The sequence below is a fragment of the Poromitra crassiceps genome, assembly GCF_964638095.1.
Source record: "Poromitra crassiceps genome assembly, contig: HAP1_SCAFFOLD_313, whole genome shotgun sequence".
NCBI lineage: Eukaryota > Metazoa > Chordata > Actinopteri > Beryciformes > Melamphaidae > Poromitra > Poromitra crassiceps.
Genome location: NW_028152089.1, coordinates 30,001 through 42,046, shown reverse-complemented (window position 1 = coordinate 42,046; position 12,046 = coordinate 30,001). Strand labels below are relative to the sequence as shown.

The window sequence follows — 12,046 nt, the reverse complement described above, 5'->3', positions numbered from 1 at the left end:
TGATAAGAGAAAGTGAAATGACACACACACGCGCGCGTGTGTGTGTGTGCGCGCGTGTGTGTGTGCGCGTGTGTGTGTGTGTGCATGACTGTGTGTGTGTGTGTGTGCATGCGTGTGCCTGCGTGCGTGTGTGTGTAGCCATGTTATAGCAGGTGTTTCACACACATGGGGTGGATTAAAATTAAATCTCAGGCAAATGCCAGAGCGTGAACTCTCCTCCACATCCGCCGTGTGTGTGTGTGTGTGTGTGTGTGTGTGTGTGTGTGTGTGTGTGTGTGTGTGTGTGCGCGCGCGTTTGTGTGTGTGTGTTTTAAGATTAAGTCTATATTAATAATTTGTGTGATATGATTTCTCCACAATCACAAATGAGTCATGACCTTAACTATAAATTGTCAGAAGACTGAATTTGTGCATAAATAAACATCCCTGACCATGTGTATTGCATCACCTTATATTCTTGAATATGTTCAACAGGTAAACCAGCCGTTATGAAGCCTATACGTTTCATAAATCACAACTTTGTTTTATGCACATGTTTGTTAAATATTTCATTCAACAGGTTCTATCTGTCCCCTCTCATCAGTAAAACAATACAGTCGCCCCTACTCATTCTAAATCAAAGACTATGGAAGAATCTTTGCAATTTTATTTGGTGACCCAAATAAAATCACCTGTGCCCCACCTGTGGCTCCACCCAGTCTTTGGGAATGCCATGGTGTATGAGAAAGAGCCAGTCTTTGGGAATGCCATGGTGTATGAGAAAGAGCCAGTCTTTGGGAATGCCATGGTGTATGAGAAAGAGTCAGTCTTTGGGAATACCATGGTGTATGAGAAAGATCCAGTCTTTGGGAATACCATGGTGTATGAGAAAGAGCCAGTCTTTGGGAATGCCATGGTGTATGAGAAAGAGCCAGTCTTTGGGAATGCCATGGTGTATGAGAAAGAGTCAGTCTTTGGGAATACCATGGTGTATGAGAAAGATCCAGTCTTTGGGAATACCATGGTGTATGAGAAAGAGCCAGTCTTTGGGAATGCCATGGTGTATGAGAAAGAGTCAGTCTTTGGGAATGCCATGGTGTATGAGAAAGAGCCAGTCTTTGGGAGTGCCATGGTGTATGAGAAAGAGCCAGTCTTTGGGAGTGCCATGGTGTATGAGAAAGAGTCAGTCTTTGGGAGTGCCATGGTGTATGAGATGAGAAAGTGGTGGAAAAACCTAAAAACCAAAAAGCAGCATCCCCCTTCCATGACAGTTTCATGAAAAGTCATTTCCTTTGCCTTAATGGACAGTTTCATTTCATATCTATTTTGGGAGAGGTTCATAATTCACGATCTACTGTATAAAATAAAGTGGAACCAGTCTAAAAGCGCTCTCATTTTGTCGACCAAGGATATAACTTGTCTACTATCTTTAGAAAATACATCAAAACTCAAATGTTTGGTTCACAGAAACACGGACTTTTCCCACAGTAACAATAAAAAGGAACAGCAGACAAAACTGTTGGTCAGCAGAGGAAAAGTGAAATATTGTTGAAACTAGATAAGCAGGCAGGGAGGAAAACAGAGAAACCGAGACAAAGTGAACGTCACTTTCTGCCTTTCTCTGTGTACCAGCGTCTGAAGAAATATAATATGAACGGTGGTGAACGAGACAGACATGACTTTTTTGATCCTGTTTGAATTGTGCCACATGTACATTTTGTCAATTTAAAGGATAACTATGCATGTGAAGAAAGTCACAGGGCCCTATCTTCCCAAAAGCGGGAATTTAGCGTTTGCGCTCATTTAACGCTGCGTGCAATGCAAATTGGGGGCGGACACAAGCGTTATAATTGTACTGGGCATAGGCTGCCACATGCCAACGCAGGCATTTCAGCGCTAAAATGTGGGGATAGTTGGCATTACCCCATCGTAAAGTCCTGCTCCCCTTGGTTACTGTTGCTATGGAAAGCAAGCCACACGTAAAAAGGCCGTTCACAACAATATGAGTGAGAGACATTCCCAAGTAAATAACGGCCAATTTCTCGAGTAACAGCTCCCAAATATCGGACAGAAGTAGACAGAAAGGAGTACAATATGCTTGTGAGAGCTAGTACATTCACAATAGCATTTCTTGGCTAGTATATACTGTGAATGAAGAGATCATTAAACTTGAAGGAAAAGCTCACCGGTCCCAATGTAAAATAGCTATACAAGATGTTTATTGTCACTCTCGATGTACAAGTAGGCTACACACGTGTGAAATTCTTGAGTTGTGTTGTGTTCCTTTACATATCGTCATCATCATCGTCATCATCATCATCAACATCTGATTTATTCGTAGCCAGACATATTGTAGCGATGTGGGGTTGTCAGTAAACATGTGATTGTCTGAGTGTTGGGTGGGTTCGCTGGGGGTGTGGTAGAGGGTGTCCCACCGCACTTGAACGCGGCTGGGAATAGTGTAACGCACCTGAAGGAGACATGGAGTCATGTGGGGTGGTTAGCTAGTTGGGGATTGGTGGAGCAGGACGCGGCCATTTTGTCAGCGGGGAAATGTGCGTGTGTTGTGAGTCTGAAGATACGAGGGAACTGGACAGGTGTGTGTAGCTAGGAGCTGAGTGTGTTAGCTAGGAGCGTAGCCAAGCGTGGCTAAGCGCTGGAAGCTGTGTGTTGTGAACGGAATAAAGCCTGCAGACCAAGTACTCGCCTCTTCTGTTCCTTCATTAATAATCCAGGAAGCGGATTATTACAATATTGTTGTGTGTCAAGTGTCATACGGGGGAAATTATTTGATGAACTGATTTTTGCAGCTCTGTGTTGATTAGCTAATGTTTCTGTGGCATTTTGATTAACATTATGATTTAATTCCTTTTGGAACAAATGCTGATTGAACAGATGAAATCTAACTGAAGCATAGCATAGCATTTACTGCGCAGCCCGGCTTTAACTAACGTTAGTCCAGCTGCCTGCTCTCTTTTTTATCCTTACAACAGCTCACGCTTATGAGGAGAGGAGCTGTGTGAACAATATCCCCACAGTCAAAGCACTTCACTGAGATATCCATGTAAAAACTCTCCTCATGCTTTACACCTAAATAAAACCTCCAGTGTCTGTTTGTGTGACTCTTGAGTGACTCAATAGCTAACAGTGTAACGTTAGCTGATGGGAGTTGTAACGTTAAACACATTTCCTGGCATACACAGGCATTGGACAAGCTGGTAAAGTTCTGAAAATATGTCTATTGTGTTATTCCAGCTAACGTTATCGTTATCGGTAAAGTTATGCCGACTGTGAAAGACTAGCGCTTGCAAGCTAACAGACTTTTTTACTGCATTGGACATTGCTATGAACAGGCATTTAGCTTGAACATGCTGTTAGCGTTAGATTACTCTAAAACTCTCGTAACGGACAAGCCCGTCTTTTATTGTCACACGAACACCACAACACATGCATGCGGCCACAACACACTCATGCTGACGGTGGCCGGTGAAAAGTGTCCTCTGCATTTAACCCATCCAGGCATGTCCTTTCCTCCGAGGGGCAGGCCAGGAGCAGTGGTCGCTTTCTCGTACAGCGCCCGGGGACCAACTTCGGATGTTGTCGTCACTGGTCGGATGATGATGACGATCTGATCTTCTGCATGTTTTTAGTGGGGGGGTTATATACGGAGGAACCCCCTGGGGGAGCACGGGGAGAACATGCAAACTCCACACAGAGAGAAAGGCCCTTACGACGAGATAACCCACCTGGGCAGTAGGCACTGAAGATATGGGGGGAACACAACCACAGCGCCCGCAGTGTCCCAGGCGAGAATCGAACTCAGGACCTTCTGACTGTGAGGCGACAGCGCTACTGACTGCGCCACCGTACCCCTACGTTAGCTGGAGTAATAAAACAGATATTTTCTGAACTTATTAACACTTCAGTCCTACGGAGTTTCAAGTCCCATATATGCACAACTCCGGCATTGTTCCCGTAGTTACAGACTAGTGCTTCTGTTCTGACTAGTAGTAGCTTGCCCGAAACGCCCTGCCTAGCAACGGTTGCTAACGTAGGATTGGACAGTGGCCGTTCTAGGGTGGGACTTAGCGAAGGGTGAATTACTTTGTGCTAAGAGCTTTGAAAAGGACCTCTTACGCGTAAAAGACCTCGCTGCGCTGGAGCGCACCATAATCTCCGCGCAGCGCAGAAACGTCATTACGCACGGACGTGCCACCCCAGGACATCAAATTCTGCTGCTAAAACTGGGTAACCAGCAGATTATTCGGTGAGGCAATCAACTATCCCATATGGAAAAGATTTTACTAAATTTGTATATGTTTTACCTGAAACTTGTAAGTAATATGTAAGTAATATATATGACAGTCAAACCAGATATAAGGTCCATAGTAAATTTGTGTAAAGTGAAACTTATATAATTTGGTCACTTACAAGAACTATATATGACAGTAAATCTACATACAATATTCTTAGTAAATTTGTGGAAAATGAAACTTATATGATTTGGGAACTCGTAAGAAATATATATAACAGTAAATCCACATACAAGATCCTTAGAAGATTTGTGTACTATCAAACTTCTATGAGTTGGGCAACCATAGTGAAACCGAAATCTTGCAAGTGTTCAAAAAATTAAGTCATCGTAACATCACCCATTGATTTTTGGACATCCCAGTTTTGAAGCTGGGAGTGTGGCCATCACCATCTTGGGGTTCTTGCGCAGCTCGCACGAGACGGCACAAGATCAAGGGTTTCCCACAGAGCCGTAGCTGCATCAGGCTGTAAACATGTTTAATCTAGTTGTAAAGTCAGGCATTTTAACATGGGGGCGAATTGGGAACGATTCCCTTTTGGAGCCAGCCTCAAGTGGCCATTCGAGGAACTACAGCTTTTAGTATCACTTCCGGGGCTCCATCTGCCCAAGCCCGAGCTTGCCACCTGATATTTAAAAAAAACATTGTATAAGACATTATGTACCCAGATAGCAGCTGACTCTGGATCCGCCTCCAAACGGGAAGATCGGTTGGTTAGGTTTAGGCATTAGGAGATTTGTTAAGGTTAGGGTAAGCCAATCAGAGGCAGAATAGGGACGGTCATGCCTTTGCCATCTTAGGATTGTTTTAGAAGGCATCTAGGATGGTGAAGGCATGGCTGGGTTTAGCCATGAGGAGTGATGATTGGTTAAGCTTAGGGTAAAATATCAGGGTATAAGCCAATCAGAGGCAGAGTAGGGCAGGTCATGCCTTTGCCATAAAAAAAAAATTGTGCGCAGGACATCCTGCATCTTACATTAAAATAAATGGATAGATGGATGGATAGATAGCAAGATGATATTGATTCAATGTTGGAATTCCATCATAATAATATTTTTTGTTGGTTGAATATTCAAGGCTATAATAACATTGAATCAATGTTGATAGTCTAATTCTGTGCTTTTTCAATGTTGAAAAGACAACATTGAATTAATATAGATTTTTGGTCAGCTGTATTGCCCCAATATCATGTGTCAGTCTATCCGTCCATTCATTCAACACTTTAACGCAGACCTGGGCATTATGTGGCCCGGGGGACAGACCTGGTCCTCCTGATGGTTCTGCCTGGCCTGGGAGGTCTAAGACAAACCATACCATTTTACTTATGAAACTAGAAAAATCGAATGAGATCATCTTGGCTGTTTGGAGTGATTTTCAAATATAATAAATACTGAAGAATAAGTGCACAGTATGTTTTCTATCATTTATGATATATAGAGCATTTGCTCCTAAAATGTGAGAGATCTACATATGTGTGGGGGAAAATGGAAAGTATTGGTTTTAATATTACTGTGAATTATAATGCCGTGATGTATCGTGTCTTTAATGGAATAATGCCAGGACCACACCAGGACTTTTTCTGGACAATTGTTTGTGTGGTCGCAGCAAAATTGTGGAAGACGAGGTGTGCCACAGTTATCCACTAAGCTGTCATCCCAGGTGAAGTGGTCTATAAACAAATCATATCAGAACTTAAAAGACAAAGAACACTGGACATAAGAACAAAAAGACCCACAACCTGGCAACTGCTCACCTTCTAATAGACTATATATATATATATATATATATATATATATACTGTATATATATATATATATATATATATATATATATATATATATAGATCTAAGATATATAGATATATAGATATATAATATATATATATATATATATATATATATATATATATATATATATATATATATATATATATATATATATATATATAATATATATATTAGTGTAAATGTTTGTTACCCCTGACTGAATAATTTAATAAAGTATATTTAAAAAGTAAAATGAGAGGTTACGACATCTGACCTAGAGTGCGGGCGTATAGGTGGTTTCCAGGTGGTTTCCAGAACTTTCCAGGACTTTCTACGTGGTTCCAGGACTTGATGCCTTGCCCATGACCTTCCCCGGATCATAACCCACCACCATGCTAATTTTCAGCCCAATCCGACCAGGGGTGCATTGAAATCAATGGATGGAGGGCCCTCAGGATCATCTCCAGAGGCTCTACCACACTGCCACAACTAAATTAAAAATTAAAAAATTAATTAAAAAATTAATTAAATTATATAATTTAACCTGCTGTTATGTTATGTGTAGGACTGGCCATTTTGGGGGAAATATTTTCAGTAAAAATCTAGCTGTCAATAAATGAAAATAAATCTCCAAGCATGCCAAAACATGCAAAAAAAACATTACATGTCCAAAGAGCTTGGTTGACAAATAAAACCAGACAAACAAGCAAACAAACACACACACACACACACACACACACACACACACACACACACACACACACACACACACACACACACACACACACACACACACACACACACACACACACACACGTTATGAGAACATCATGACGAATGGAAAGATACACACTCACGACACACTGCGCGTTTTCAAAAGAAAAGCCTTTTAGGCCATCTCATTCAATTTGTCTAGCTAGCTAGCTTCATATTAAGTAAAACGGTGTGGTTTGTTAGACCTCAGAGCCATCAATGTAGAATGTTTATGTTGGCAAGTTAAAACCGTCTGTAATAATAAGAGTAAGAGTGATTTAGGTTAAATTCAGTTACACTACAGAGCATTTTACGCCTTTATTTTGAAGGGTAACAACGGAAGTCTGGTCCGTGTGTTTGACTCGCTTTGACAGGACTGTTTGTTTGAATTTGAGCGGCATGCTGTAACGTTAGCTGTCCCCAGAGTCAAGAAATGGTTAATACGGCGAAATGGTCGCAGTCTGGAGCCCTTGCTTGGGTGAGTGTTACACGATCATGCCTTTATATTTTAACTGTATGCAGGATATTGCAAAACGTTTAGTTTGTAGGCTAACCCTTAGCCGCTTAGCCAATGTTGCCGAATGTTGCTAATAATTAGCCAGTGGGACTGATACATACCAGGGCCAGGCTTTCCTGCTAGCCGCCGGGCGCTCCTCGTTTATACTGAGCGCCAGCTAGCAGGGTAAGGCCAGGTTAGTGTTCTGTTAGATAGTTTTGCTAGTTTGAATATTGAGTAACCTAGTAGCTAACGCCATTACCCCAGTGCAAATGTACCTCGCGCTAGCATGTTGAGCTAGCTCAAGTCTACAGTATAATGTACTGATGTCGTCCATGTAAAATAGCATGTCATTGGCCATAATTATTAAAATGTATGTTTAGGAACCATTGATAAGCAGGCATGTTAGAGAAGTCAGAAGATAAGAAACCGAGGTGAATTTAGGATTGGCTGCTTTCAACTAAATAGCCTGTGTTTTTTCTTAGTTCTTTTTTCCACTGTTCTCTTGACCTACAGTGTAAAGGGCAATTTACTGTGATTTATGATGTCGCCACTGACCATGATCATATTCTATCAATGGACATTGATGAGAGAATTAATTAATATGATCATGGTTGGTGGCAAGCATCATAAATCACTACTATAAACTGCCCTTAACACCAACATCACTGATTACCTGTGTTACATTATAATTTTTAATTACACAGTCTACTGTACACAGTAGACTTAGTGTAATCAGGTTATAGTTTGTATTGTACAATGCATCCTGGTATACTGTGCTTTTTTGCTGATTTGCTATGTTGTCGTTTGGTATCCTCAGGAACACAGGAGTCCTGTTGCTGACATCTCTCCAGAAGGTGACGGAACAGACCGAACAAATTCCATAGGCTAGCACAACAAAGGTAATATGACCACACTGGAATTTATACTCAAGCTTAAAGGAGAAAGTCACCAAAAACAAGGCTGATTTATTTTGGACATGATCTCACACATCTGAAAACTGGAAACAGTTTTTCCAGACATTCATTTAGTTTGACAGTTATTTATTTGATTGATTTGAGTTAAGTTGTGGACCATTGATGTAATTTGTGCATGAATGACAACACTGGTCCACAACTTAACTGAACTGCCTGTTGTCAGTCTGTACATGTACATGGCAATACTATTGATCTTGTGTTTATTACCAACTACCAGGCTCAACAAATATGTTGCTGTTGGGCGTCTGGGTAGTGTAGCGGTAGATTCCCTGACTACCAACACGAGGGTCGCAGGTTCGCGGTCCCCGTGTTACCTCCGGCTTGGTTGGGCGTCCATACAAGCACGATTGGCTGTGTCTGGGTGGGAAGACGGATTAGTTGTATGTGTACTGGTCACTGCACTAGCGCCTCCTCTGGTCAGGGCAAAAGGGATCTGGTGGGAATAGCGTGATCCTCCCACGTGCTACGTCCTGCCAGGGCAGCAGGGGGAAATTGGCCAAGTACAATTGGGGAGAAAATATGGTGGGGGGGGGGGGACAGAAAAAACAACAAATATGTTGCTGTTAGCCATTTTCACTCATATTTCCATTCCATTTTGCCCATTTACAAGCTATGCATGCAGTCTTAGATTGTACAACACTTGCGTATACCATTTAAAATGAACATGATGGCCATTAAAATATCATATTTAATCCTGTTTTCAACAGGCATAAAGGAAACCTATGCAACTGCTTTACAATGTCAGAGGCCAACGTGTTTCTGTGTTAGTAACATTATTGTCGCTAATCCTAATTTTCCCTTTCACCAGAGGCTACAGCCGTAGAGAAAATACTTTCAGAATCAGAGAGGGAGAGCTGCAGAGCTCGCCTGGACTAGAATACCAGAAGAGAGTCCCTGGTGAAGTGCCTCATATGTGCCTGAGGGAGGATGTGGGCAAACCAGTCAAAGAGCACCTCGTAAGTTTGATTTTGTATTCAACTAAAATTCAACTTGATGAAAAATATTCACTATGACTTATTTATGGTGATTTGTTATATTTATACCTCAGTCAATGGTTTATCACAGATCAGATATATGTTCTTTCTCAAGCTACTTTATTTTTAATTTAATTTTGTTCTTGCGATCTGTGGTTCATGATCACAGTGTTATTGGTAGGCCCTTGCACCCATATAAAGTTTTAATTCTGGTTATTCTCTATTCCACACTTGTTCTCACTAGGACCCCTGCAGATCCTGTTCTTCCATTGTGGCTACATGAAGAACATAGCCGTGGCTCCATCCCCGACTGCCAAGAACCGAGGTGTGTTCGTTGACGACCGCTGGACGTCTCTTCTCACATCACCTCAAACAACCAGAACCTGCAGATTCTTCTTGAGCAACGTGGGTGCGCGAGTAATTCCATTTCTCTTTCCTGGATTTTTGTGAAAAGTGTTTGCTACACACCTGGAATTCAACGGAGCAGTTGAGATCCAGACGAAGAGTGCATGCAGCATGTATGCACTTTCAAGCTTGTGCACTAGTTCAGATCTTTAAAGGAGAATTCTGGTTTTTTACCCCGGACCTTATTTCCAGCTAAGATGTTTTACTCACCCAGATATTTTTGGTTTCATTCGGATCCCCATAGAAGATATTCAGGTCCGAGTAGAGTGCTGGAACTGGCCAAAACGGGGCATATGTAGTACACACTGTAAATAACGTATTTTCTGCAACATAGCGGTTCATATCCTCATAATATCTTCCATAAATGAATGTGAATCCATCTATTCTCCTCCGGGCAGCCTCAATATCCTTATCCGGGGTCTGTGAATCCAACTCTTGCTCAAGTCCCGCTGAAGTCTCGTGAGTTTCCTGCTGACTGATTTGTCTACCAGGGAGTCACCGCGCACTGGCGGCATTTCTTGAAAAGAGCGGACGACGAGGAGAGAGGAACAACAGGCCAAGGACGAACAAGCCGCTGCACGGCCGAGAACAAATGGTGACTGGTGGTGGTGTTCCTGTGGACGCTATAACCCACTGTATGCCCACAGACGAGGAATGCCTCTGTTGGAGTCACAGACCCCGGATTAGGAAACCGAGGCAGCCCGGATGAGAATAGACCGATTCACATTCGTTTATGGACGATATGAGGATATGAACCGCTACATTGCAGAAATTGTTAGTTACAGTGTGTACTTTGTATGTCCCGTTTTCGCCAATTTTGGACTGTTCCAGGACTCTACTCGGATGTGAATATTTTCTATGGGGATCCGAATGATACCAAAGTTATCTGGGTGAGTAAAACATAATATTTTAAGCTGGAAATAAGGTCCGGGGTGTAAAAAAACTGAATTCTCCTTTAACATGGACACGACTGGGAGCTATGTAGCTACAGTATGAACATTTCAGCGAAAAACATTGTGTAAAGGCCGTATTTTTCAAGTCAACTTGGCATCTCAGGGCTTTCAGACACTTGGATTACGAGAAAGTTTGAAAGTTGGTCACATCCACTTCAATGTTGGCCCAATGGATAGAGAAGCGAGCTTGTGACCGGAAGGTCGTCGGTTCAATCTCCGGGACCGGCAGGATAAATCTGGGTGGGGAAAGTGAAAAAACCCCAACTGCTCCAGTGGAGCTGCTCAGTGGCCAACAGATCAGTACTGGACAGCTTGTACTGGTCAGCTTCCAGGTGTGTGTGTGTGTGAGTGTGTGTGTGTGAATGTGAACAGGACGCTCTTGAAAAAGAGAGCATTGCTCTCAGTGAGACTACCCCTGTATAAAAAAAAGAAAAGAAATTGTGTCGGCTCCAGGAATGTTTTGTGGACTAAAAAACTTCACCTGACCTTCCACTGGCATGTGGGTGAGTAGATAATGCCTGTCCAACTGTCAACTGTCCTTAAGTGTCCTTGGGCATATTTTGTGACATTCCCTAATCCCCTTTAAGCCATTTATTTAGTCAGAATTCTTTCAAATGAATGTACTGTATATTCATTATTAATCTTGTGTAATTTAAATGTATTAGTAAATTATCTGCCAATTCCTAGTTACTAACAAACTTTCATGTCTCATCTATTTACTCGTTGATTTTGTGTGGTGTCATACATTGCAGTTGCTCCAAGTGTGAAAAGAAAACTGTTGCTATTCACCTCATATAGCCCCGCCCACTTGACCCATCGTATCACGACTTACTGTTCAAAATGCTTGCAGTTTTACCTGCTCAAACTAGTTTGACTTGGATTATGAGTCAGACTAGGTGTATGAGTCACAGGAAGTGTAAATACAATCGGAACAATCGGAACTTCCGATTGTATTTACACTTCCTGTTAGTCTCTCAAGCCAGACGGTCTCTTCTACATAAGGTGAATAGTTGTATGAAAAGCACAAATATTATTATCATTATTATTATTATTAACAACGTTTTTGACAACAGAAACCTGTATGAAATTGTATAAATAAAGTATATATTTTTTTATACTGCTATGGTAATTTCTTATTGTCAGACATATAAAAATTGTATTAAAAAAACATAAAGAAAGTATATTTTACCATACACTTAACATACTAAAAACATATATATAATGTATATGTTTTTTATACCTATATGGTAATATTAATTGGCTGACATATAACAATCTTAGAAAAAACATATAAAGAAAGCATACTTTTCTTTTAAATTAAATGCATTTTACATACAAAAAACATAGATATAATGGCATATATTCATCTATAAAAAGCATATGTCTCATATAATTAAAAATGACAAACATTATATTGAACATGTATGGAA

The 12,046-nt window shown here is 41.2% G+C and overlaps 1 long non-coding RNA gene across 1 annotated transcript; it reads left to right on the top strand.

Moving 5' to 3' along the window:
• The first annotated feature begins 8,127 nt into the window (after positions 1–8,127).
• Positions 8,128–9,631, top strand: LOC310771030. Its single transcript, XR_014552374.1, has 3 exons — positions 8,128–8,209; positions 9,093–9,240; positions 9,503–9,631. It is a non-coding gene; the product is annotated as an uncharacterized lncRNA (long non-coding RNA).
• The last annotated feature ends 2,415 nt before the right edge of the window (positions 9,632–12,046 follow it).